The 27,207-nt window shown below is 44.8% G+C and overlaps 1 protein-coding gene across 1 annotated transcript in view; it reads left to right on the top strand.

The window, feature by feature from the left end:
• Nucleotides 1–6,168: 6,168 nt before the first annotated feature.
• LOC121590304 (ras-related and estrogen-regulated growth inhibitor-like) overlaps nt 6,169–27,207 on the top strand; it is a 49,117-nt gene continuing 28,078 nt past the window's right edge. Inside the window, exon 1 of the mRNA XM_041909846.1 lies at nt 6,169–7,077. The gene's annotated coding sequence lies outside the window, so the exon portion shown is untranslated. The remainder of the gene's footprint in view (nt 7,078–27,207) is intronic.

Below are 27,207 nucleotides of genomic sequence, written 5' to 3'. Positions count from 1 at the left end.
GAAACCTTTCGAAAACTAGTCCACTAATGGGGGATAGTGCGCTCGGTGAGCGCTCCGGAACGTCCGATTGATCTGCTTGCACCGGCTGTGTGTGTATGTGTGTGTGTGCCGATGCCGTGAGGCTGTGAAGCAATGAAAACAACTCGCTTCCACTTTCCAACTCAACTCAACTCCACTGGTGAAGCTCCCAGGGCTAAAGCCACACATCTATCACCGGTGTGCGCACACCAGCCATCATCGAGATCTGCGCGAACGGGTACACTCATAAATCATGCACACAGAGAGTGTGCAAGATGTCGTCCCACGTTGGCAAATCTACTAGGCAGCCATAACAAATCAGCATAACTTCTAATTTGTGATGTTTTTTTTATATTTATTTTATATTCACTAGCGATTATTTATTTTATATTCACTATATTGTGCCGTGTGCAATTCGTCGATGAACAAGGGCCTCGCAACGGGTTTAAAGGTAGGAAAGCAATTCAGTGCTCGATGTCGTTGTACACACGAGACACGAAGATTCGGGGAGTGAAATTAAAGCTAAGCAGCAAGAGAGGGATGGCACCAAAAAGCAGCATAACACCACCTAGCAGATTCCATAAGGGAAGAAATGGTGATCGTAAAAAAGCGCACGAGCGCCACCTCCGAGGCGTGAAACTTGTACCCAAGTTTCCAGTGTCCCGCTTGCGCAGTGGACGTGCAGCCGATGTTTCCAAGCTGCGCCAGCGATCTCTCATATGCTGACGAATACGAAACAAAGCCACATGCAAAAAAAAAAAAATCTGCAAAATTCAAACGAACATACATGCGGGACCCACACCGGAACAATGTCCCACGTTCACCGGGGTTTGATGGAATTCGATCAGCTACTCAACAAAAAAATCGACCCAAGTCACCAATCGAAAAGGTGTCTTGCGTTGCCGTGGTCAGCGATTATGTGACGCTGTGCGGTAGTGAGTCGAATCCGAAATGGTGCAATTACGGTGTGCCGATTGTGACAGCATCATCAGCAGACAAAATGACACCGGGAAACTGGGAGCGAAGGTACCACGGGAAGGGCACGGGACACGGAACGGGCGGAGGTTACGAAGATCGCGCACCTCATCCACGTTCGCGGGCACCCGCTCGCGAAAGTGATTGTGTGAAGGCGTAATGTTGGCCGTTTTGTTTGCGTTTTCGGCCAACCGGCGGGGCCGGCGACGCGTAATGCTGATAATGACGATTCGCGATGGATGGCAATGGAAGGAAGGCATTTCGCATTAGCTGGATAAATGATTACGCGAACGCGTCCGGAGAATGATGAGCGTGAGAAAGTTGGCAGCTGGGTGAGGTGAGACACACGGTGGTCACATTGCAGGAACCTGAAACGAAATTTATGATTTGTTTAATTTTGTCACCTGAAACGAAAAGCATAAGTTTGGGATGAAATATAGATTTTTTGTTGTTGTTTTCTTTTAACTTACTTTTTTGAATAAAACAGAAAGTTAAATCATTCGGCAATTTTTTACGTTTAACACTTTTGTTTGGTGCATTTAATTTCCTGTTCGTATCGTAAATTGCGTTAGATTGAGAAAGAATAATTTTTTTTCAATATTAAACTAAAAACTTTTGATTAAAATTACGGCTTCCATCAATGTCCTTCTATCAATCAGTTTTCTTGCTTCACATAGGTGGTAATAAAAAAGAAACATATTGATACAGGAAAATATTATATATACAGGTGTCCCCCGAGATACAACTGTATTTGGGACCGAGAAAATGTCCCAAAGCAAGGCGTATGTCGAAAAAGTCGTATGTCGAATATCTATGAATATAAAGTTTATAACCGAAGTTGAAGAGTTGGAATTTATGATATCGTGTATTTTATTTAAAATAATGTTCGATAATGTAATAATTATATTTTAAAACCCGTACACAATATAGATATTCAAGATAGGGTAGTTGTGGAATCTTTGGAAATGTGTGTATAACGGTTATGTGCCCAGATATTCAAAAAAATACATCAATTTCTTGTCAATGATAACTTTTAACTGTCAAAATCAAAATCGTCGTATCTGCGAATCGTCGTAACTCGAGGGGGTCGTAACTCGGGGGACGCCTGTATACTATTGCAATAAAAGTGTGTCATTTGCCAAGTGTAAATGCGAATCCAAAGAACATGCATTTTAATGTCATACTTATTGTATGATACAAACACCCGAAGGAAATGCTCGAGTTCTCGGAACGGTGGTGTAATGCATGGCAGAGAATGTCAAAAACAATTCTACCACTCTTGGTCCATTATATCTGAGCGATATTCCCCCCTGGCTTGCAAACATTTCATACACTAATGACCTAAAAAACAACCGCTCCAGCTGCATCATGTCCAAAAATCAGCCAGACTCCCCGCGGGTGATCCAAGCGAACATTACTGCAAACTGTGGCTGTTTTTGTTTTGTTTCTGTTTTTGTTTTTTTTTCAAACAAACCTCCAAGCACACACTTCTCACGATTTTGCACCGGAGGCCCTTCGTTTTGATCCTTCCTATTACAATTCCCAGCGCAAGCAGCTTGGCTCGCAGGCATGTCTTCGCCTGTCTGGGCCTTTCAAGCCCGTCTGCTCGAGAAGCACTCCAGCCAGAGGCAAGAAAAATAACGCATTTACCAAAACATAACGCTTGCCGTCGTTCGCCGTGGCATTAGTGTACCCCTCAACGCACCCTGTTGAGTCCCCTACGGTAGGTTTAGAACGCAAACGCTCTCCCGGCCCCAGACCAACAGAACAGAATCCAACCGTCGAGATCGTGCTCGATTGCTGACGCGCGCGTGTGTATGCGGGCGAAATGCAGGCAGGCCCTTTCCGATGTGCTCATCCTCCGCTCGACTCCGGGCTCGGTGAGTAATCGCATCTAACAACCCGTTTATGGGTAGAATAAACTAAAATAAAACGATACATCTGCGCTAATAATGTTTCCCTCCCTTTTGGGAGGACCGTTGCAGCACACGCAACTGCAGACTGCGGGTGAGGACTGGAGGGAGAAGAGAGGGGCAAATTACAAGTTACCGCCATCGGGACGCATTATGAACCCACGGTACCTCACCGGTAGTGGTTGCAGGGGAGCAGTGGACCGCGCATGACCGTGTTGCAATTCAATGTCAGCAATTTGTTAGAAAAATGTTCCGTGCAAAGGTCGATTCTGCGAACGCCGTTATCTGCGCTGGAGCTACAAGATGCCTTCCACCTTGAACCGCCCCGAACCGAACCTGCTGCATCCGTCTATTGTTTCTATTTATTGTACCTATTTTGTGCTAATAGCCACCAGATGCAACATATGCCCCTTTTATTGCATATGCGCACTCGAGAGCAGAACCGTTCCTAGCAGAGCGTAGTCGGGGTCTGGGCAGCGCACAGGGAAGAGTGTCAGCACACGTCTGACACGGTTGTTGCGATACAGACCGCCGCCCAGACCGCGAACGATCGTATACCGAGGGGTGGAACGGAGAACAGGGGGGCTACGTACAAAGCGCAGACATTACCACCGATGCACCTTGTACGACGCGAGTCGCAGCTTGGGCAAGAATCAGGTGGATCAAGTTTCTTGATGCTGTGCGCCCCGTTCCCTTGGGGAGGAGCTCCGAAGGCACAAGGATGCTTGACACCGTTCTGCTGCTCTGTGGTGGTCATGGACAATTACACGTGCATACGCACGGACGGAGCTGCGATCACATTGCACGCCGATCTATCGACCGCTTCGGCTGGCGGATGACGTTCGACTTTCGAGCGTGGGAATGACAGAGAGGTGCACTGATCACGGTGGTGGAGGATATTTATATTATTTGACTCTTCCTTACATGCACACACACACGCAACGCACACCGAGAGAAGAACTGTTCGCAACCGATCGTTCTGAAAGCTGCTGTTGCGCGCCTACATGTCAGCGCGGTGCGGCTGTGGTTTGCGCCCCAGCAGCGAACAGGAGAAGGAGTAGTTTTATTGGCAGGTAATTACGGTTCCATATCGATTTCCTAATGCTACCTTCCTTGGTGCGACCTGCACCGCGTGTACCAACGGTACGTGCTCAGCGCATCCTTTGTCTAGTGGCTCTAGTCGCCGGGGGGGAGGTCAATGTGAGGTTAAGTTATGGTAATACGCGACAGACATGTGAAGATAAGGCCAATGAAAGAATGTATTTACACGCTCGACTAAACCAATCACTTGTCGCTGGTTTATGGTATTTACAGCGACAAAACCACAAACATATTTTGTTTGTTATCTCATTAAAATGTAGAATCATGCCAATGTCCAGTTTCAAAAGCATAGCCGTATTTAATAAGACAACATAGAGGCCCTTTCCGTTGTAAGTTCGTAGGCTGAAATTTCAGCCTGTCAGCTGTTTGCATTGTATAGCAGTTTCCGAGCAGCTATCTAAGTGAGTATAATACACAGGTGGGCTTATTCCAAAGTGTATGAATTTAGAAGGCTGATTTTTATCGCTTCTGCTTCGGAATGAAGATTTTAAGAGTGTTTTGAGTATTCGTCAAGCCTCCAGAAAAGCTTGTTTGAACAAAAGTTTTCACCCATCCTGTCAAAAAGTGATATTCAAATTTGGTTTTAAAAAACATACTATGAGACCACCTGGACTACATACACTTCGATTCTGGATTCCACCACCTGGAATGCAGGTACTCGAATCTAGTTCTAGCTTTGAGGCTAGAATAATCTAGACTGAAAATTGCAGGCTAGTTTTTTGTGTGGTTTTGTATAGAGTGTTTACATGATTTTAGTCTTCAACTGTCAAAGTCCATACAAAAAAAAAAACTGATTAGAATCGTGAAGGGCTCCATAAACAGAAAAAACACCACTGGTATGTTGCTTTTTTGTTTTTAAATTATGATTTTGAGGAAACAAAAAGCTCTGCGTGGTGTATTTAAATCTCGAATGAGTGGGATTATAGAATATATAAATTTAGACTTTTATCAGTGCTTCAAAATTGTGTTCAGTAATTTCACATCAGTCTGTAAAATTCTGTCAAGATAATCAAAACCTTTTTAACTCCCAATTCTCAAAACTTTCTCCCCCCGGAAACGATCGAAGCGTGACATCCGCTTTAGATGTTTTTGGACCATTTTACCAAACTATATGCATAACTGAATAACACACTTTTGAAATAAATTAAAACAATTGCTGTTTCTAATCTAATGTAACCGTCGTTCCTCTTCGATCAAGTATGGGAAAGCGGCTGAGTAATAGCAATAATGATTACAAGAAACGTTCAATACACAACGCATATTTATCAAAAACTGATGAAATATACCTTATTTTACTGTCCGCCAAATATGAATGCTGTAAATAGCAATAGTACTATAATTACATTATTCTTCAATGATATTTTGCAACTGTACACGCCTTGAAAAAGCAAAACCATCGCACATGAACGCTCCATACAAAACACGTACGCTCTTCCAATTTCACACCACGTAAATAAACGCAAAACGATTGCGTCTAATTCGGTGTGCACTTCGCGAACAAACGCGCTACAAGCTTTGCGCATTAATAATCGCGCATAACTCATTGCCAATCGATAATTGCTTTTCGCACCTCTGTGCGCCGCCCTACGGCAACTCCCGGCACGAAAAAGGACTGGGTTTTGCATTCGCGTACACATATATTTTTGGTAATAACATGTGCCTCAGGTGCTCCCATTCCGAAGCACCGTCCGCATATGCTGTCTGGCCGATTAGAGTGGTGGTGCGAACAGACACCACCGGCAGCATAATTGTACATTTGCTGCCACATTATGCTGTGCGTTTGGGAATGGTGCCGTTTTGCTTGCATTAATCGTCGCCCGCCGATCTTTGGCACTCGCCTGCCGGTCCAACGGAACGGGTGTTGCCCCCATGCGAGGAAGGGATATGGTGAGCTGGTTGCGTTCTACCCGATTCAAGCTGCAACCTCACGTGTGAGGGTTCGTTGTGCGAGAGCATAGCAGACGAAATGGTGTAGCGATCTCACTTTCGCACTTTACACGCCGTGGCGCGTGTTGGGCTGGTGGACAGATCCGTTTGGCGACGCGGAGATGGTAAGATGCTATCCCCGGGGCCAGCAGCGGAACGACTGCACCTAGCCGGCAAGCCACCAGCCGGGCAGTGCTCAGTTGTTGTTTTCGCTGCGATCTGTTCGCGTCTCGGTTTTGGCTGCTTGGCGTCACGCGTGTAATACGCCCGTGTTTGGCTAGACTTGTTTGCGAGTGGTTGGTGTCGATTTGCTGCGCGGTTTCCGCTTCCTTTCACACAGAGTGCAGTGCAGTGGTGGTGTACTGATCGCGTCGATCGAGTCTGCGTGGTAAGGTCGTAGTGCGGCCCGGGGGGACGAACGCGCTGTGACCGTTCACTGCGTGGTGTGCAGTTCGTGAGGGAACCGGTGAGTGCGGGCTTTAGAGTGTTTTGGATCCGTTTCCCTCTCTTGCTCTCTCTCTCTCTCTCTCTCTGTGTCTCAATCTCGCTCCGTTTGAATGGAAGGTTAGACACAGCGTTTGACAGGGTTCGTCTTCTGATTCCATCCGTACGCGTGCAACGCGGGCCATCGAACTCGTACTTTCATCGTCTGGACACTCAAGTTCGGGGTCTCCAGTCACGATCGCGCCTTGAACACGCAGACTCCTTTTTGCACAGGTTTCGCCACCGCATTTCTTCCCTTCTTCTCCCTACCTCAAGCGTGCTGGCGAACGTGAATATGAAAGTTTAAATCGAAATCCGGGCAACGTATTGTGCGACCCCAGCGGAAACAAAGAGCCGACCGTCCGGGGCCGGTTCGACCTGGTTCAAGTGCGGCCGTGCACCGTATCGATCGCGTAGGCGTTGAAGAACGATCCCGAAAAGGAAAAGGGAAGGAACAAACCCCCACAGTGCAACAACAGCAGCAGCAACAGCCAAAACAAAACAACCAAGCACACTGCAACGGGTCGCCAACTACACGTGTTAGAAACTCGACCACTCCACAGCGGTCGTACAGCAAGGCGAAAGTGTTTCCGATGACTGGTGAAAAAGACTAAAACGCACGACGACGTCGATCAAGTCCTGAACACCCGCTCCTTGGAAGGTAAGCTCATGAATGCATGCACGCGGTGGTAGATTCGGGTGAGTCGCGGAAGGAAACCGCTCAGCAACAGAAACAATTTCATTCATGTGCAAAGACAATCCCGGACCTGGCGGGTGAGACCCAGCTGGCAAAATGGTAAATGGTAGGTTTCGGTGGCTATCTGAGGCGGCAGGTGCAGTGGTCCGTGTGGGCCGGTAGCCTGACCTTTGCAGTGTTTAGCTCCCAGATCCGATCGGAACAATCGCGGAACGACACCCAGGCTGCAAGCCGACCGCGGGGTGATCGTTCAAATGATTAAGATCTCAGATAAACTGTACGTGCAGCTCGGGTAACTCTTGGGAAGGGGTAAAATGGTTGGAATGCTTAGTGCTGAAGAGGGGTTTGAATCCGTCGGCCCTGTCCGGTACGATTATCGAGACACGTAGAGGAGCACGTGTGGGTCAAACATTTTAACTTTCGACAGAGAAATAAGTAATCGTTTTGCATTGAGATCCCAAAATGGCACAGTGCTTGTTGAACGAGTATTTTTTATTTCAATTGTTATCTTAAATTGTACGAAAAAAGTATGGTTGTTATGTTCGAATTCCCTGTCTTGATATATTCTGTAACTATTGCAAATATCTTTCAGCAGTTTAATGGACACAAATACAGATAAAACTGGAGGCTTCCCCGTTTCGACGGAATCCTAACAAATCAGTAGCAAAAACTCCAAAAGAATAGTTAATACTGAATTCTAAACGATTGGGTAGATATATGACCAAGTTAGCAATTTACCAAAATCTAATCGGTTAGTGAAGTTGAAAATACTTCATTTGAAAAGTATAAATCCAGGATTAGAACTAGACCCTTGGAACTAATTAGCCCATATACTTAAACCTTCTCTGCATTCGGACATATGCGGAAGAAGTGTTATACAAAAAATGTAGATTGTAGTCAAATATCAAAATCTTGTATTACTTTTTGATAGTTCAATTCACTATAAAGAAAAAGGGGTTTCTTCATCGACTTCTTGTTGAACTTTTTTTCAGCAACCACTCAGTAAAATTAAATTCGCTACTAGTTTTATGTGGATTTATTAGCATTCCCTTTGAGTTTCCGATTGAGCAAGGGCCACTACCGTAAGATATAAGGGAGTTATGCAGTGCTGAGAAGAGAGAATAAAGAATTATTTTGTAAATGAGAAGTTTGCTTTTTTTCAATGTGCTTACAAGTATTTTCCATAGACAATACATATTTTGCTGAACAAAATATTTAAAGCAATTCATAACGAATAAGGATTGAATGGACGATCAATCACTAAATACCAGATTGAAAGAGTAATAATTATTTTAATCGGTAAATATTTATATACCGATGTATGTATACCTCAAAAATCATGAAGATTTTAGTTAGCAAAACCAATAAGAAATGGAGGAATACACGGCCCAACAATTCAGACAGTATTTGTGCGAGACACACATAAGCCGCTCATCTTTTCCACCTCAATGAAACGCGTCGGCCCTGCTATACTAGCCAGGTTGAAAGTTTTGTTTCGTCCATCCCATTTGAAAATCGTTGTATCATTGAAGTTGAGGTGTAGAAAAATCGTTTCATCTCACTGAATCGCTGGGGGTTAATACTGGGGGAATAGTAAGTGAAAGTCTTAGAACAACCACCATCATTAATCGGCCTGATCGACGGTGCAATCCATTGACGCCCTCACAGTAACCTTTCCCTCATCTTCGCTCTCTGTCTGTCCCGCTTCTCCATCTGCCTTTGGCGCTGCTCTTGGTGCCATTACCCGCGCGCCCTCCCAAAAGTATGGCCATTGGCGTTGTGCGTGTAGCGCTGGCATTGGTGTAATGTCGATGTAACGACACTGGTTGCGCGCTGTTATGACATTTTATTGCCCGCCAGTTACAGTAGTCACTGCGTCTGCAGACCCCTTCTGGTCGGGATCCGGCCCGGGCTGGGAAGAGGAGCCGCAACGCGATGGGACTGCGCCAACGGAAAGCAGTGCACATCGGGCGCATGCCCACACTTTCACCTACGTGAAACGAGATCAAAGATCATGTGACAAAGTGGGCAAACGCTGCCGTCAACACGTGTGTATGTGTGTGTGTGTGATTGCGAGGGTAATTGTAAAAATTTCATTTCATCATCATGTACGTTTTGCGCATGTAGGTGGTCCCGCTTCTGGACGGTTCCTGGATTGTTTTGCGCTGCTTCTACAGGGCTGGGAGCGAAGGGAAACACTCACCCATTAACATTGTTTTGGACTGGGTAGTGCAGCTTCCTAGTGCAACCTTTTCCATCTACTGCCATACACACACACCAATGCAGCCTGTGCTGTTCGATCAGAGTTCAGAGTAAGTCATCTGCCGGAGGAAATTCCCCCGCGGGAGTTGCAGGATTCCAGGCAGTGAAATGGCAATTTCTCACATCGCGTGTTAGATGGCCGGTACGCGTGGCGTGGGAAATGCAAATTTCTAACGGCTCTATTGGCTGCAGCGACAAAGCGCAATTTTATTGCCATCCCACGAACAGAGGGGCGAGGGGGGGGGGGGGAAGGGGAGGAGCTCTTCGGATGCGAATGGTCGTAATCTATGGTTGCTGTACATGCAATTCATCTGTTAGCGGTTAATGTGAGTTGCAACGACTTCGGTCGGTGGCCAGCGCGGAGTAATGACCGGCTAGGGGTTTAATTTTTTAATATCCGATAAATGCAATCACGCTGTCGATCGGGGGAGCATTTCAATCCGGGGAGGATATAATTTATGACGTATTGTTTGCGGAAATGGCTCTCTTCCTCGATGACCTTTGGACATTTGGATAAGAATGAGCGAAACTTTTGCGAATGTACGCAACTGAAAGGGGAAGAAGGGATTGTTGTCTAATTGTTCTTCAATATGCCAATAGCTAAATTGATATGACTGACCTCTGAATGAGTATGAAATTTATTTCTAAAAATTAATAAAACATTCCATCAACTGCAAATGATTGCAATTTCTTTCCATTTCGATGCCCCACTTGTGCTTCCATACTCACTTAATTTTCCCTACCACCAGTAAGACTTCTGCACTTCGCCCAATGTCTGTCTTGCTATCCATCTTAATCTTCAATCTTAATCGACCACGAGCTCGATCAAAACGACCACAGCAGGACACGGGTCTTTTAAACCCATTCAAAACAAACCCCCTATCGTCAAGCTGCCCCGACGGTGGTTCTACGTCCGTTTTGGCACACGTTTTGGCACACGCTAAATTGAACTGAAGGTGCACTTTCAATTTAGCTAAACGAAGTAAAACAAAAGTAAATGGGAAAGATAAATCCGAGAGGCCAAAGGGCCTCTTTGAGGACGTGAGGGGAAAAGATGACTCATCAGATAACGCGATCAATTTCGCTTTCGCACGAAACGGAATGGGGCGTTTAGGAAGACGATAACCGCAGCTCACAGGAAGACTGCAGTGCTGCCCGGTGAGTGAGGCAACGTGCAGCCGTCACTCTAATGCCTTTTGCTTGAATGTTGTTTGCTGGTGTGCTGTGAACGATGCAATGTAAAATGAGCGTTTGAGTCTGTGGCAAGGTTGTTGTGCCGTGATGAACAGTATCTGATGCGAGATGGAGAAGGAAGAGAAGCGACAAAAAGTCACTGTATGGAATGGCTGGAGCTCGGTAAAGTGGATTCCACCGTACACCGAACTTCCGAAACCTCGAATGATGCATGCACCGATGCACGGCAAGCTGTCAGCTCGTCTCGATCCTCCTTGAGTGAATTGTGTTTGTAGCTGTTGATGTTTAATTGGGAAGAAACGTAGGCTCGTACAAAGAATTTCAGGAATTATTTTTTCCAAAAACTATGCTTAATTTGAGGCTCCCTTTGCACATGACCGTGCAACATTGAACCTTCCCAACAGCTGTCCATTTGACTGCCCTTCACTCAAATCCAACCCTTTTCTCCTAAGGCCGTCTTGTGAACAAACGATAAAACCCTTGAAAGGAACAGAAAAAACCCTGCCCCAAACCGGCGATCATCCAGCGATCCGAATAATCCGAAAGCCACACGCTTACCGAGGTAGACAAACGCAAATTAGAAACGACGTAATGGACGCGGGAGATCGGTAACGGATACGCTTTGCTGCCGCATCCAATCCAGCGCAGCCGTTCGTCGCTTCACAACAGCCAAGGGACCATCCATTAAGTTCCTATGCTCCCCTGCTTTTGCTCGTGGTTCCATTTGGCGAAAGGCCTCGAGGGAACCTTCACCGCAGTACGGCTCCGTGAAGCGTGCGCCAAACGGGATCACTGCTCCAAAGCCAGCGGAGGCACTGCACTGAACGGTTACGGATGGGAGAGATGAATCTTTGGAGACGTGTCGATAATAATTGCCCGTGTGCTCGTGGCGTGGAGTTTTATGCTTTATTTCAAACCATTTTCCTCCTCCCAATCTCCCTCAATCGTGGAACGCTTTTGACGGTCACGAAGCATCATGAAGAAGGATGTGACGAATCGGCGCTGTGTTAGCGATGGTCATTAAACATGTTTCGCCCAATTTCTTCCGCATGCAACAGAGCGAGCTTTCGTTTGCATTCGGAAAGAATAGCTTTATCGGCAAAAGGGTGTAAATGTGACATGCTACACGTGCAAGATTAATACCACCACGTAAAGCGTGAAACTGTTCTCGATGCAATCACAAAATGGCTCAGAACATGATTTTTTCCAACACAACCATCACTAGAACGGTGTCATTCGCCGACTTCTGCTGGCTGCTTTTGGTTCGGACCGAGCGACAAAAATCATCATCTCGATCCGACGCGAGGCTAATCCGACACTAATCTGTAGCTTCTGAGCACGATTACAGCAACGGTACTCGCCGGTCGGTGGCGCACTAATGCGGATTGATGGCATCCCAACTCGGCTCTTTCGGGAGTTGGTGTACAATAACAAACACAAACAACGGAAACAGCGAAAAGAAAGCATCGGATAAGCAGCATCAGCACACTGGTCGAGAAATTAACTCATCTCACCCTCGGCCTCCAGATGCGACCAAAGGTAGAAATGTAATCTTCTTTGTAATTCATGCACCATTGCACAGTCATCGAGTGACACGTTAAGGTTGCCTGGTGAATATAAATCGCTACGCTCTGCCCTCATATCCGCAGGCGAAAGGCAAGTTCTTTCCCTTAAATCTATCGTTCGAATTAAGGAATGAAACGAAAGAAGAAACGATTCTGCTAAACGAGGGAAAGAAACGGAGAGCGACCGCCCAAACATGCACATGAATCGGAACCGCGTGATTTGAGCCGTTGGTTTGTAGATCGTGCTACATAAATCACCGAACGGATGCGGAGCACTGGCAAAACGCGCGTGCTTAGGTGACTTAGAACGGACCACAGCGTTTTGTGTGTTTTCGTTCTTGCACACAATCTTATCCCTCGTTTCAAGCGCTGCAGTGTAGACGACATTCCACTGTTAACGTTCGCCCTTTTCCATTTCCTCCGCGATTACGGTTCGGCACGGGATCGAGAGCCTGAGAAAATTGGCTTCGATTGCCGAGGTACACATGCTTTCGTGTCGGTTTTCGTCGATCCACCCACCGTGTCGAATGGCACTAACCTCAAAACGTCAACCACGGAAGAAGGGAACGTTCTTGTCCGTGACGTTCTAAGACGTTCTGGGTTGACGTTCTTTAAAATGGGGTTTGGCTCGATCTGCATCGAACCCGAACCGAATTGGCTAAGCGATCGTGCCCTTCTAGCCCGTCCCGGGGGACGAGAAGCAGTCCAGGAGGGTGAAATAGACAGCAGCTCCATTAGTGTTTTACCGGTCGCAATCCTGAACTATGCGCGCGGTCGTGACATTCGGCGAACCCGCGGGAATCTTTCCTCCCCTTTCGGTTTTCGCATTATACTCCGCCGTTGAAAAACAAAACCGGACCGCATCCGTTCACTCGTGGTGTGGCCGAATGTCTCATGACGTGTTCTTGCACTGCTGCACGTTGGGAAAGTTGTAGGTGCAGATATGGCGACATTCTTCCACCCATGCACCATGCACCACCGACTCCGCGTGGAATCTCGATCTCGGGGCGGGGGCAACGATCGCTGGGAAGGTTTCACCAAGTGACCGTCGTGCTGATGCACTGTGGCTTGAATTTATGATTGCCAAAGCGAAACGGGTGGTCCGCACCACTGAGGAAAGCAGATCCTGTGTAAGCAGCGTTTCGCGTCAGAAAGGTGCTTCCCGATGGTGCAAGTGGCTTGTTTTCGGCGCAAAATCGTTTTGTCATATTCACTTGTTAAACAACGCGCGTGATTAATGTTTTGATATCCTGCCGTGATTTGGGAAGGGGAGTGTGCCTTCAAAACACACGCCTAAGTGTTGTGAAGAAGGATGTACAGTGTCTTACGCAAAATGAGGGAACTTGGTGGTAGGTGAGTTGGTAGTGAAGAGTACAAAGATACACATACCGCATGATATATCATTCCACCAGGATACGGCCGGTGGGTGACAGGGCCGATTGCAAAATGTGTGACCCCTTTGCCATCATCAATCATGCTCGGGAAAGAAGTTGACCCTTTTGCTAAGGACGTTGAACCGAATGGGAGAAAGCGATGCAATGATTTGCTGCTGGGGCTCAACACAGTTCTGTAGCATGTGCATTTTTTTTCTCAAAGCTGTGAAATGTGTTAAACCCACTTTTGACTTACTGTTGTTTATTTAGAGCTGAGGTTATGAGAATGGATACTTAGAAAGCATCATTTACAAACGATGTGAAATAAATTATAGTTCTGTTATTTTCAGAAGTGTTTCAATTTTCATTAAATCTCTTCATGAATCGTAAAGTGTTGTTTTTGATTTACAAAAGCTTAAAAATAAAAACCTTTTAATAATTAAAATTTTATTAATTGGAGTAATAAATTCAATTACTTGCGTTATACCAGAAATAAAAAATATTGGATTTTCCAAATCTTTAGATTGATTATTAGAGATAGCAGTGATTTTCATCTCATTACTGATGGCAAGTAAGTTTGCTACCATATTGTGATTTGTAATTGATTTAACTGTAATGTAATCTGTTTGCCGAACGGATGTAGATGATGATTTAAAATGATATATTAGAATGTTTTTCGATACATGTTGCTATCTTAATTTCAAATGGGTCCCAAGTGGTGTGCCCTAATGGTTGCTTAACAATTATCCTCTCAAGCGTTGGTTGGGATACTCAACAAATGGTGTGCAAACTAACGAGGTACCCAACAAAAACAGACCTAAGCAGTGAAGTCAGATTGTAACTGTTTAGCTATTTAGCATATTTTTATATTTATTCTTGTTCACTGTCAGCCATTCGAATAATTTATAAATTTTGTTTACAAAACGATACAATATTGTTGGTACAATACATTCCGAAGGACCTTTACGGAGAAGTTAATTTCCCTTCCAGCGTCACGTTCACCACTGATCAGCATGAATAGCTGCTTAATATAGAAATACCGAACGCAATTGGATTTCAGGGAACTGCCCCATTGAGCGCGGCCACACAATCGCTCTCTACCGCTAATCGAATGTCATTCATCCAGTGGAGGAAAAAAAAAGCTACATGAAGCTCTACACCGTGCCAGTAAACGGGGCAATCTCCGCTGGGAAGTGAATTTATCCCGTAGGGTACTCCCGTGTGCAGCTTCCCAAATGGTCAACACACCCTACGCACGTGTTCAGCGGTGGTCTAGGTTTACACGGCATGCTAGCGGGACCGGACGCCCCACAACAAGCTCCGCCGAGGGTGCGCAAGAATTGCTTTGATCTTCTCACGGCACGCTAGGTGAATGGATTCTATTCATCACCTGCGTGACAGCCCAGATTTGACCTGTCATGCGGAGGCTCAAGTGGACGGCTGCCTGCACCAGCCTGCTGCATCTAGCCTGTACCTTGCCGGTGAACTTTCGAACTATCAACCGCAGCCGGGCCAGCTCGAAGCGTACAGCGTCCCGCACACGAAGGGCTTTCGCGAGATGCACTCTCACTTCCACTACACTGTCCGCATGCGAGTTCTTTCGAGCAACACGATCCGGGTTGGCTGCGGCTCGGGGGAAATGGCGAGATCAAGATAGACAATTTGCTTCGGTAAGCCGAAGGCGCTGGCAGTGAGCACGATGCATCAACGCGTCGTCGATTTCTTCCCTCGGGATCCGAGCAAGAATAAGGCCCTCCTGATGCTGTTTGAGGCCCTGAGATGCGGTGGTGCTGATGATGATGATGATGATGCATTATCGTCATGCAAATGGTGTTCGAGTACGCAGGTCGAACAACGATGCAGATGCAGATAAGCACACCTACCATCACGAACCGGTGGGATGCCGGGCGCTGCACGCAACGTCTTCTTCGTTTCCCTGTCGCTCACGGGCAGTAAGTGCTTCGTGCGCCTGGTTGGTAGGGCAGTTAGCGCGCGTCGTCAAAAATGTGCGAACGACAAGAAATTAGACAGGTCGCTGCGTGGCGGTAATGCGCGAACATCGTTCACTGCGGGTTGTGCAGTAAAGGTGCGAAAAAGTGCACAGAGTTGCTGCACTGTGGGAATGTAACGAATTGCATGTTGGTCACAATAGCTGACCAAAGCATACGAGCGATGCAGTTTCTTTGAAGTTCCTAGTATCGTTAAACTCATTGAATATGAAATAGCATAACCGAAAACTATCGTCTGAAACCTACAGTCAGTCCAAAAAGTATTCGTCTAGCTGAATATTAGGGCAAATTATGGCCGCAATACGTATGGGGAGATAAAAGTAATGATGAGGTTTGATAAAGGGACCATCAATACACACGTTTTGAAAAAAATAAACATTTAAATAGTGCAATAGCATCCAAAATGCATGAAAAACTAAAAAAAGTTGTTTAAAGGGCGCGCAAAAAGTATTCGTCCATCTAGGTTTTTAATTATTTACGCTGTAAAAACACTACGTAGACGTGAATTAAATTTATTATTATTAATCTACTGGTGACTTCCTTCTAAATTGATGCATTTATGTTGTTTCAATTGCACTTCAAGTGGTCAGAGAGGCACTAAAGGCGGGAGAGTGGAGCATAATGGCGAAAATCGTATCTTTGACTTATGCATAACCTATCCTACCCATTTTTGAAGGTTACAAAATGTGTGGGAGGCCTCGTTCCTTCATTTGATCAGAGTTAGGCCATTTTTATGACACTAATTGAATGACAAACTGCCATGTAAGCAGCCATCCTTGACGGTTAATCTAACGAAAGTAGTGGTTTAATGTCCAAAAAAAATTTACCAAGGAATCAGTGCATTTTGTGATGTCCAATAAAATCAGGAAAAGAGATGGGTCACATTTGGTTGATGGGTTATGCTGCATTTCATCGTAGCTGGTCATGTAATAGCTTGAATGAGTGAGTTATTACAAACATATTTTGTTTGAATAATGCCATACACAGAAAGTGGCCAAATCTGTTTAGGTGCATCAAATAGTTCAGGAATTCATTCCAAATTAGGCTCTACTAACATATCAAAACATGTTTAAATCGCCAAGGTCATACGGCCGACGTCTACCATAGCAAAAACAGCCTACTAAGATGCAGCAACAAAATCTCGTGTAACGGTAGCATCATGAAGTCATGATAGGGCTCAGTGAGGTAAGGTGAGCTAGAAAAATGATTCAAAATGATAGGAGACGAGACGGGGAAACATATTAATACAGGTTTTAAGTACTTTGAGTCCCAGTTCTGAAGAATTTTACTTAAAAATGTATTACATGTTTCAAGAACAGTCGAGCTGGAGAACATACAGAGCATTGTCATTTGCTCGAAAAACCAAACCAGCTGAAACCAAACTGATGAAAATGATTTAGTAGACTCTCAATATGGTATCAGTTGCCATTTTTTCAATTGAACTTGGCCACGTAGTCCGGAAATGCAATATTTATACCAGAGAATAATTGGAACAAGTCTTGTAGGATGAGTGGATCAAAAATACACCTTTTTTAAAGTTCAAATGAGTTCTTGCGTTGTGCAAGTAGTCACCAATAGTTAGAAAAAGCAATAAGAAACAAGATCAGGACATTTTTTGATTCCATAACCTTTGTTTTCACACGCATATTTTACGCCAAAGGTCTGATGGACGAATACTTTTTGTGCGCCCCTTAAACGACTTTTTTTAGTTTTTTATGTATTTTGATTGCTATTGCACTATTTAAATGTTTATTTTTTAGCAAAACATGTGTATTGATGATCCCTTTATCAAACCTCATCATTACTTTTACCACCCCATGCCTATTGCGGCCATAATTCGCGTTTTTCTGCAAAATATTCAGCTAGACGAATACTTTTTGGACTGACTGTATGTTATAATATACTCTTTTATCTAAAGCGGTCATAATAAGGATCGCCTGTTTTGATGTGATTTTAATTCCGCTTACAATTGTCATAGATCTTGACAAAGCAACATTTTTGCAGGATTATTTGATCCAACTACAAACACACACACACACACACACACACACACACACACACACACACACACACACACACACACACACACACACACACACACACACACACACACACACACACACACACACACACACACACACACACACACACACACACACACACACACACACACACACACACACACACACACACACACACACACACACACACACACACACCACACACACACACACACACACACACACACACACACACACACACACACACACACACACACACACACCACACACACACACACACACACACACACACACACACACACACATGAACGAGTTAAATAATAAACGTATGCTTCTTCAGCAATCGACCATTTGATAACCTACTGTAGCCTCTAAGCCTAAGACACTACCATCTACCAAGATATACAGATGCAGGCAGGCTGGACTTATTTATGGCACAGCAGTGTTACCTACCAGACGGATTCATGATGGATATGAAAACTACCTTTGCTAAGCTGGTATAGAATTGACGATTACTATCTTATTCTACGAAATGTGAAATTATAAGACTATAAACGTGCGCTTATATTTAATAATGTTCTGTCGTCATTAAATCAACATTTTAGTATAATGCATCTGCATCTAATGCGCTGTCCTATAACAATCCCACAGTCCAATCAAACAACAACACCATACGAAGCTACAACTACACTCAAAGTTAGAGCTTCAGTTGAGAAAAAGCAACACGATGACGTCGCCCTATGTTCGCCGCATGTACCCAGTGTCACGCTCGTTGTCGAACGGCCCAAACCGAACCGTGCGGTGGGGACTAATGTTTCACTTTAAACAAGACAAGAAGACAGAAGGTGTTAAAATGTGAATTAGATAATCACGCCAAGAGGAGCCGGTATCGGGACGGCGGGACGGCGCGGCACGAATTAATCAAACGCTCCTAGTCCAGCGTCACCTCACCGCAGTGCTTACACTGACCCACAATGGCCGACAGTGCTTTTCCACTGCCATTGGCAAACTTATGCCATTCGCACGACGATGCATCCGTCCTCAAGGAGGATGCCATTCGAGAGCGTGTTAGTACACTAGACCTCTCGCTGCTCACCACACACAACCGACGACCGTCTGCTTCTGGCATGGCAGGTACCCGGCCAGCATGCTAGCAGTTCAACGGTGAAAGGCTTCGCCAGCCATCGGTAGGTCATAGCGTAAAAGTGGCGGACTCGCGGGGGTTGAGGCGTAAAAAAAGCATACTAAAAAACAGCGCAACGCAATAGCAAAGGCCCCAGCCATCCGAGTGGCCAACGATCCCGAGTGGCTTAGGTTCAGATTACGCAAATTATCGCCGGTGGGAAGTGTTGCGTGTGTATGTGTTTTGCAAAAGGGAAGAAAGCCCAATCGCCTCTTTTTTATGACTCTTATCGCTCAACTGGTGGTGCGTTTGCGCAATCGATCTTCACCTGGGCGGAGAGGGTCAAATTTTCTCTGTATTATGTTTGTAGGTTTATGCGTGTATGTGTGTTTTTCCTTCTTTTTTGCACCAAATGATTCGTTTCGGCAAAAAAAAACAATGTGCACCACGCATTAGGGACAAATAATTCTACGGCGTAGCAAATCGGACGCAAAAAAATGCTTTCAATACGCATTTTACGATCATTATTCGATGACCAATGGGAACGCAACAAGAAGAAGAGGAAAAAAACAATTTCGTAACGATCAAATCCGTTGTACCCGCGGGCACCGCTCTTTTAGCATATTATCCTTTTTTGGTCTAAATGGGATGGGATGGAGTAAAACACAACACCAACCCGGACAGCCGTAGACGGCCAAATTCGTGCACCAGCCTCAAGCCATCAAAGTTTGCGGGTGCGCTGTGATACCGATGCAACCAGGGTGCTTGCTCGAACACTCGGGACTGTGTCCAATTTTGCATAATAATTTAAACACTAAAGCATGCGAAACAGAACCGAACGGGAGGGAGCTGCTCGCTTGTGTACGAGAATCCCGTTTTTTTTGCTTGCGACGCGTCGCTCACCTGTCATTACAAGCGACACGAAACAGAACGCAGAAGTGTTCCCGGGAACGGTAGGGAAAACGAGAAAGACACGGTTAGATTAAATTGTCCCGGAAGCGACCAACATCCTTCCCTTGTGGTGTCCGTGCGTGCCGAAGAACGAATGGCGCCCAGCTTTTGACAGAGCATGAGAATAAAGCTCCAATGTGGTTCTTCCCTGCCAGGCCACGTACGGTCGGGTACGAGAGACAGCGCTGTTTACTCGGGTGATCCTTGTCATTTCCTGCCGGTGTGATTACAGTGGTGCACCTCTACCCCTTGAAGCTCACAAATTCCATCCAGCGTGGAAATGATTATCGAACGTAATTTGTCCGGTTCGGGGGAACAGGCAAATGAAGGTGGGAAGCGATAAATCCTTCAGCCCTGACGAGGCGTTAAAACACGGGACAGAGGTGACAGCATGCCAAACCGCAGGAATCAATTTCGATGCAACGAAGAGAGAATGGAATGACGTATTCGCGCAAAACTTGTACCGACAAAAAACGCGACACGAAAAAAGGGCCTATGATTCAACCACATTGAAGGGGATGTGATAAAACCAAAATCGAAAAACAAAAAAAAGAAACTGGCATATTACGACCATTAACATATTTCTCGTATTAAAGTACTCACCACCCGGCAGCAGGAGCAGGAGTGAAATTGGACGTGAACCGAGGGGGTCATGTGCCCCAGTTGGCCCAATGTTCAGCCGGGGAAGCATTTTGTATCACCCGTTTTCGGAATTTCGGTAGCACAATGTTGAAACTCGCACAATGGACGGATATGCTGGGGTGCTTTCGACCGACGAAACGTGTATTCGCGTCCGCTCGTTTCATTCGTCGTGGCAAAATATGAGCGTGAAAACAAAACGCCAGATAATCAACGGTAAACACGTGAGATGCGGCGGCGTACCAGCAGCGCAGCTGAGAGCGCCCGCCTTCCATCCCGTGCACATTAGCGCGATAATTTTACACATGAATATTGCATTAAATTTTAATAAATTAAGTTAACTCGCTTCTGGTTTTTCGTTAGCATTTTTTGTTGTTGTTTTGTTTTGATGTGTTTTTTCGCTACCAGCTTTACTTATTTATCATTTTATCACCGCCACAAATGGGCCGCGCCTGCTCTGTATACGGCGATCGTGTGCACATGCTGCTGCTGCTGTCGGTATGCCGGGCCGGGCAGGAATCGAAATAGGAAACCTGAAATGCATCTAACAGGACAGGACCATTTTGTATCTTCTGCTCTGCCCCAGCGACACCAGGGGGGAAAGGTGTTAACGACGCTGCTGGGATCGAATTTCTGTCGCCTGCACCGGTTGGGTGCTTCCAAAACTCGTGCGCTTGTTTGTTTTCGTTCGTATATAGCAACCCAAAAAGAAAAAAAAAGCACACGATTCGAGCACTGTCCGGCGCAATCGGGGTGGCACGGTGCGACCAATCCATCTGCCACCATCTCACCCACAGCCGAGCACTGCTCATTAAAGCAATGCTAAGCAGTCACACGTTAGCACGCTATAGGACAGCGGCAGCGTGCTTTTGCTGAGCGCCACGAAAAACAGTAACACTCCACCTTCACCACCCACTTTCTACTGCCAGGCCGGGGAGAGTGTACGGTGGCCACAGCGCTGGATGCTTTAAAATTCACCTCCGGCAGGCTGCACGGGGTAGGAAATCAAGAAATAAAATGGATTAAAATTAATTAATGCCATTAAAAGCATCACGCCGGCGTGGCGCTTAGGTTTAGGCGGTTGATCGCTTTGATCGCTTTGATGCCCGAAACGGCGCCCCATGCGCGTGGTCTCGCCTGGGAACGGAGCATACCGGCCAGGTGGTGCTGCAGCCAACTCGAACGGCAGCCCTCGTTGCATTTGCATGTGCACGCCGCGAGCAGCCGTGTTGGTGTCGTGCGCTAACAATAAAGCTAATAATAAAATCGTTGCATTTTAGCATTTGTAAGGCTGAGTCTGAATTGGGTAGGAATTGATATGGTTTTGTGTTCGTTGTGTGTGTATGTGTGTGTGTGTGTGTGTGTATGTGTGTGTGTGTGTGTGTGACCGAAATTCCAACCTCCAACGGTTACGGGCTGTCGGCAGTGGAGCAACCGATAGCTTCAGCCAATACAAAGCGAACGAAACGAAAGGGAGATGAGAAAAAGGGTGCCCCAAAGACTTGGTTTGCTAATCGTGGCGGCTGGGCTGTAAGCAAAGGAACGGAGCAGACGCAGCAAACGCCGTGATTAGAATGTAGGTTTGAAGGGGTTTTTTTTCGTTCGTTAACCGTTTCTCTTCCCCGTCCCAGACACTTAATTGGATGGCAAAGAACATCTGCCGACCTACTGCCGGCTGTTGCCGTTGACAGCTGGGGCGGCTCTGGTGTGCGTTCTGGTGAACGGGAAGCCTTTCCGGAGCCTTCCATGCTGGACGCCATTGATGATTCATCGCCCGACTGTGCTAACCTTGGGGTACGGTTTCACAGTGGTCGTTTGAGACGTTCCAGAAGCCCTTTCAAGGTGGAGATGAAAGAGATTTAAGACGCTTTGTTTTACAAGCAGATAAAACGGATGGAATATGTGTAAAGGGAAAAGAACAACTTGAAAACCGTGTTCTGGGGCTCAGTTAATGATGCTGTATTTGATGTTGGTTTCCTTTTGTTCGCTAGATTAGTCAGTTCGTTTTGTTTATATTTATATTCTTGAATAAAAATGAACTAACGCCATTTTTTTAATAATATTTATTGATAAAAAAACGTAAACGAACTACATTTTAATTGAATTTGGATGTAAAGTTTAGAGTTTCCCCGTGGTACAGTCGTCACATCGCACGACTGAATATCCCGGTCCAAGCCCAATATTGTACTGAAACCACCATACATAGTGCTGGCTATCCTGCTCTGGGTAATCAATAAGTCATTGATAGCAAATCATATCAATAAAAACAGTGTTTGATAAACAACATAAACAGTACAGCTATCTTGATTAAACAACGACTTCTTAAAGTTTAGGTTATAAGCGATAGAACAAATGCTTTGAAACCTGTTTTAGTGACTAGCATTGTATTAGTACAGTTATGTTAGAGGCTATTCACGCTAGATAGTTATCCAGTGCATCGAATTGAGATATGAAATAGCATTTCTTTGACTTAAAGTATGGACTATCTAATACGATAATATTAATAACTTTGCCATGTATTTTCATGTACTTTTTGTTAAATTAACTAACACAAAACATATTCAATTCAACGAAAAACGCATGCAACACATTGATATGATTTACTTTTCTTATCCATTAGCGCTATATAAGCCCGCCCTTCGTACAAAAACAATAACATAGCACTAGATTGATTGCAATGAAGTTTCAAGCAGTCTTTTTTCTCACATCCCCATGATCGAATGTGTCATTTGCAATTAGTGTCTCATATATTGACGTGATCAGTATCACAACAACAAAAATACCAACCCAAAAGCCGTCGTTACACACGGTAAGGGAAAAGGTTTAAAACCAGTCCAATGAAGCACAGCCGAATAAAAAAGTGTAACAATTTCTTAACACAAAACATACACCCCCTGCACTCTGTATTGATTATGTTGGGGGCAAAATGGGGTCTTGAACTTACCCCACACACAGGCGCTCGCGCGCGCACCCCACCAAAACTTTGGCCAGCCACCGGTTGACATTTGTGGTCGGGGCTGGTTTGAGCACGGCTCGACACAATCGGAGAGGGAGAGAGAGAGAGAGAGAGAGAGAGAGAGAGAGAGAGAGAGAGAAGGAAGGGAATTTATTTGCTTGCAAAAAGTGCAAGCAACAAGCAACACGGTGGGCGAAACGCTCGATAGACACTACGAGCGACGCAGATTTGTCTGCTCGTCTGTTGACATATTAGCGCTAAGGAGCGTATCCTATTACATTCGACCCTCTCTCATCCATCCGCCCCTCCGTCCCAAAACACTCGGCAACGCTGTTTTACACCCTTTTGGTGTCGTTTAGCTTTTCCCTCTGCGGCACTGCGAACGATTCGTCATTTCCGTAAAGCTGTCCGTTTTGCTTGGACCCGATGTGAACCCGTTTAGTGGAGTGTAGAAACAGAGACACAACCGAGCTCAAATCTCGTGACTCTGAAAGTGTATGTGTGTATGTGTGTGGGTTTGCAACCAGTAATTAAAAACAAAATTATTACCAGACATAACTCGGCATGCCGCAAAATATAGTGTTGAGATGAAGCAGGAAGATACGAGCTTACAGACATTATATTTACTCTTATTTATTGCATGTGAAGAGCACACCTGTGCAGTAATTAAAACAATGTTAAAGACCTTCACTAATTGTTTATCAAGGATGCATCCTTTTCGGAAGGCATTAAAAAGAGACAAATGATCTTTTGTCTTATGTGTGTGTGTTGATATGAATATTTCGTAAAGTGATGCATTGATGTGCTTGCTCATAATTTACGAGCACGATGCGCTTTTCAGGCAAATCAAAAGATACCAACAACTGGTAATTATTATAAGGAAACATGTTACACTTGCAGCATTTTTTTGTGTGCAAACCCTTGTAATGTGATAATAATTACCATTCGGCCCATTTGTCATCTTTTGACCATCGTCCAAGCAATGTCAACCTTCTGCGATCGCTCGAAACCAAGCATGGACGCTCAGGAGCAGTGGGCAGCAACTTGCACGTCGCCGATGCTTCCTGTTTCCAATTAGTCAAATTTTGGTCCACGTAAATCAATTCAAATCCACCCTGGAGGAGTGACATGAAAATGGTACTTTTCATAATTACCGCCCCAAGAAGTTGGTCACCCATGCTTGGAGCTCATCAGCGCAACCGAAGAGCATCTCACGGCTCATCATCATCTCCGCCTCAGTGGGCAATGTCGTTCGTTTGTTTTTTCACTCCCTTCCCTCACCGGCAGCTGCGGACTACCCGTTTCTCATCGGACCGCCACTACCTTTTAATCAAATTAAATTATCGACTTTCATGAGGGCAATTAATAACTGCACATGGCTGCACTTTGCTTCACCGTCAACGCGCCCATGCGCGTCCCAAAGCTCGCCTTATTGCCAGCTCTGTGCCCAACTACCCGACGGTATAGACGACCCGTTTGCTGTGGGGAACGAGACGCCGCCCGTCCCATTGATGGCTGGGAACGGCAATCAGGTCGGGTCTTTAAATCAATTCTCCCCTGCAATCAAACCGATACCCACACCCACACCCGGATCGATGACAGTGAAGCTGGCCAATGAAGAAAGCTGTCCGCGCGCGTTCGAAAAGCTGCACCAAGGCGCCGCGCCGCGCGTTCAGTCGCCCGAGTCAAGCAAGACAACACCTCGACCCGACCAGGAGCCAGCAGGCTCGGCCTTACAGCTCGGCACAACAAAACGGTCGCCAGACTAAATGCGCGCCAATGCGGCAAACATGTGTAAACAGTATGTTAGTTTTATTAATCACCTAACCGTTGGTGGCGATAGTGGTGCATAAAACAAAGGAGCCTTTTAGAGCTGAAAGGAAGCAGCGCCGTTTGAAATAATTGGAACGTTCGTCGGTCTGAACCGTGGACCTCCCGCGTTCTGGGTGGTGAAATATTGCACTCAAATTCTTCCCGAGCAGGGGTAGGAAGGTGGAAGATTTGTATAATACGAAGCGATTTGCTTAAAGTTGCTCCATAGATGGGGTCGTTATTGGCAGTCAATCATTCACCGCAGGTGGGAACGATTGGCACGCGAAGACAAAAAGGCCTGACTCATCTAGGTCTATGCGAAAGTGGTTCTTTTTAGTCGGAGTTAAGCACGATTTGTACATGAGTAGATTACGGTAGTTTTTTTTTAAATCAATTTGTTTGTTGTTTCGTGTAATATTTCCGTCTTACAAATTTTGTAAATAACAAGTTTGTTTGGAAAAGCTAGACTATGCTCTATTTATTTTTGTGTTTACGTATTCATATGGTCCATCAAACAAGCCGAAATTTGCGGGCTTATGAGAAGGAAGTTCGCCAATTTTTTTTGCAAAGAGTGGATGAATAATTTGTTCAACAAATTATTTATGCTTTACGTTGAATGAAGTTGATAAATTATTTATTTTTGATAATTTGTTGCATGTGTATTGCTATCAAACACATCTTAAAACGATACAAATATTGTTCTTTTACAATCATTGAGTTATTAGTTTTGCGATTAATTTCAAGAGAAGGATTACATACTTGGGTTTTGAAAAAAAATTCATACAATGAAAGTGCATATTAAAAACCCGTTTATATGGCAAAGTACTTCATTAAAGCTGATCGTGCTGGTAATTCGATCATAAAAAAAAAACATTTCTTCTGGTTCCTTAGTCCATGGTTGAACGAGATAATTCCAATCGTTCATATTTATGCCTATCACTAGCAAAGCAGATTTGCCACAAGTTTGCTCTCTAAATTATATTTTTATTGCACCAAATCGATGGAATTCAATTTCACTATTAGCACGTACCAATGGCTCACTAAAGCAGTCGTAATCAATTTCTTCTAACCACGGCACTACCGGGTTGTCGACGATAGCTTAGCAGCGAGTGGGAGTGCCAAATGGGTACTGCTCGATCAAAAAGTAATACACGATTGGACCTAGCGTAAGCGGAAGGGCGGCCCGAGCTGCTTGTGATAGTGTTAATCCGCTCGTGTCATAGTTGGACGAAAGTATCATGCGGCGTACGGTACGATTTCAGTACGATTGAAAGCCGAGTACGTTCCCGAGCAGCGTAATTGAATTGCAATTGTGCGATCTCGGTTGATGGACGGTCTAAGAAAAGCAATGCAAACGCTGAAACGTGCACGAAACGTGTAGGTTCCTTATACCCTTATGATAAGCTTCACGCTCTCAATTCCCTTTTTGCATCATATTTTTACTGACATTTGACATTTGCCATGGGAATGACAGCGGAATGCAAAGGGAGCAATCGGCTAACTAAGGTTTCATATGGATAGTCCATAAATGAGGCTGTGAAGTGATAAGAAAAGAGTGCCCTTTTCATTGCTTTATCAAATGAATTTATCCTGAAAAAGAAACTATCTATGATCAGAAAATTTCAAAGTATTATACCTAAATAAAGAAAATATTAACTACAACAAAATTCTTAACAATTAATCTAACGAACGAAGTAGTCTACATGAAGCATAACAAAAAGGTAGTGTCAAATCCTTATTTTTGTGTGAAATTATTTAGAATTATGTTAATATGAGATTGCATTATGTTGTTAGATTTATGTTGTATTGTTTATTTGTTTTTTTTTTTTATTTTGTTATATATCTACATATTTATTTACCTATTTATTTGTTTATTTATTTATCTTTGTTTTTTCAATTGCTAAACTATCAGACTTTATTTATTTTTGTTTATACTACATTTTCTATTATTTTCATTTAACTTTTTTACAACATCTTTGCAATTGCTGTACAAAATAATTCTTGCATTAAAATAAATTTAGAAGTCCAACATACAGTTATCATAACAAAGATAAGCAACACACATACATTCTCACTTTCTCTCCCCCTCCCCCACTGGGCAAAAGAATTTCAACATTGTTGTGCCTCTTCGAAACACCTAATTGACGCCCCAAAACGGTGTCCAATTCCGCACACGCGTGGAACATATC

Source organism: Anopheles merus, chromosome 2R (genome assembly GCF_017562075.2).
Source record: "Anopheles merus strain MAF chromosome 2R, AmerM5.1, whole genome shotgun sequence".
Classification (NCBI taxonomy): domain Eukaryota; kingdom Metazoa; phylum Arthropoda; class Insecta; order Diptera; family Culicidae; genus Anopheles; species Anopheles merus.
Note: the sequence above shows the minus strand (reverse complement) of the source record. Positions and strands in the feature narration are given on the sequence as shown.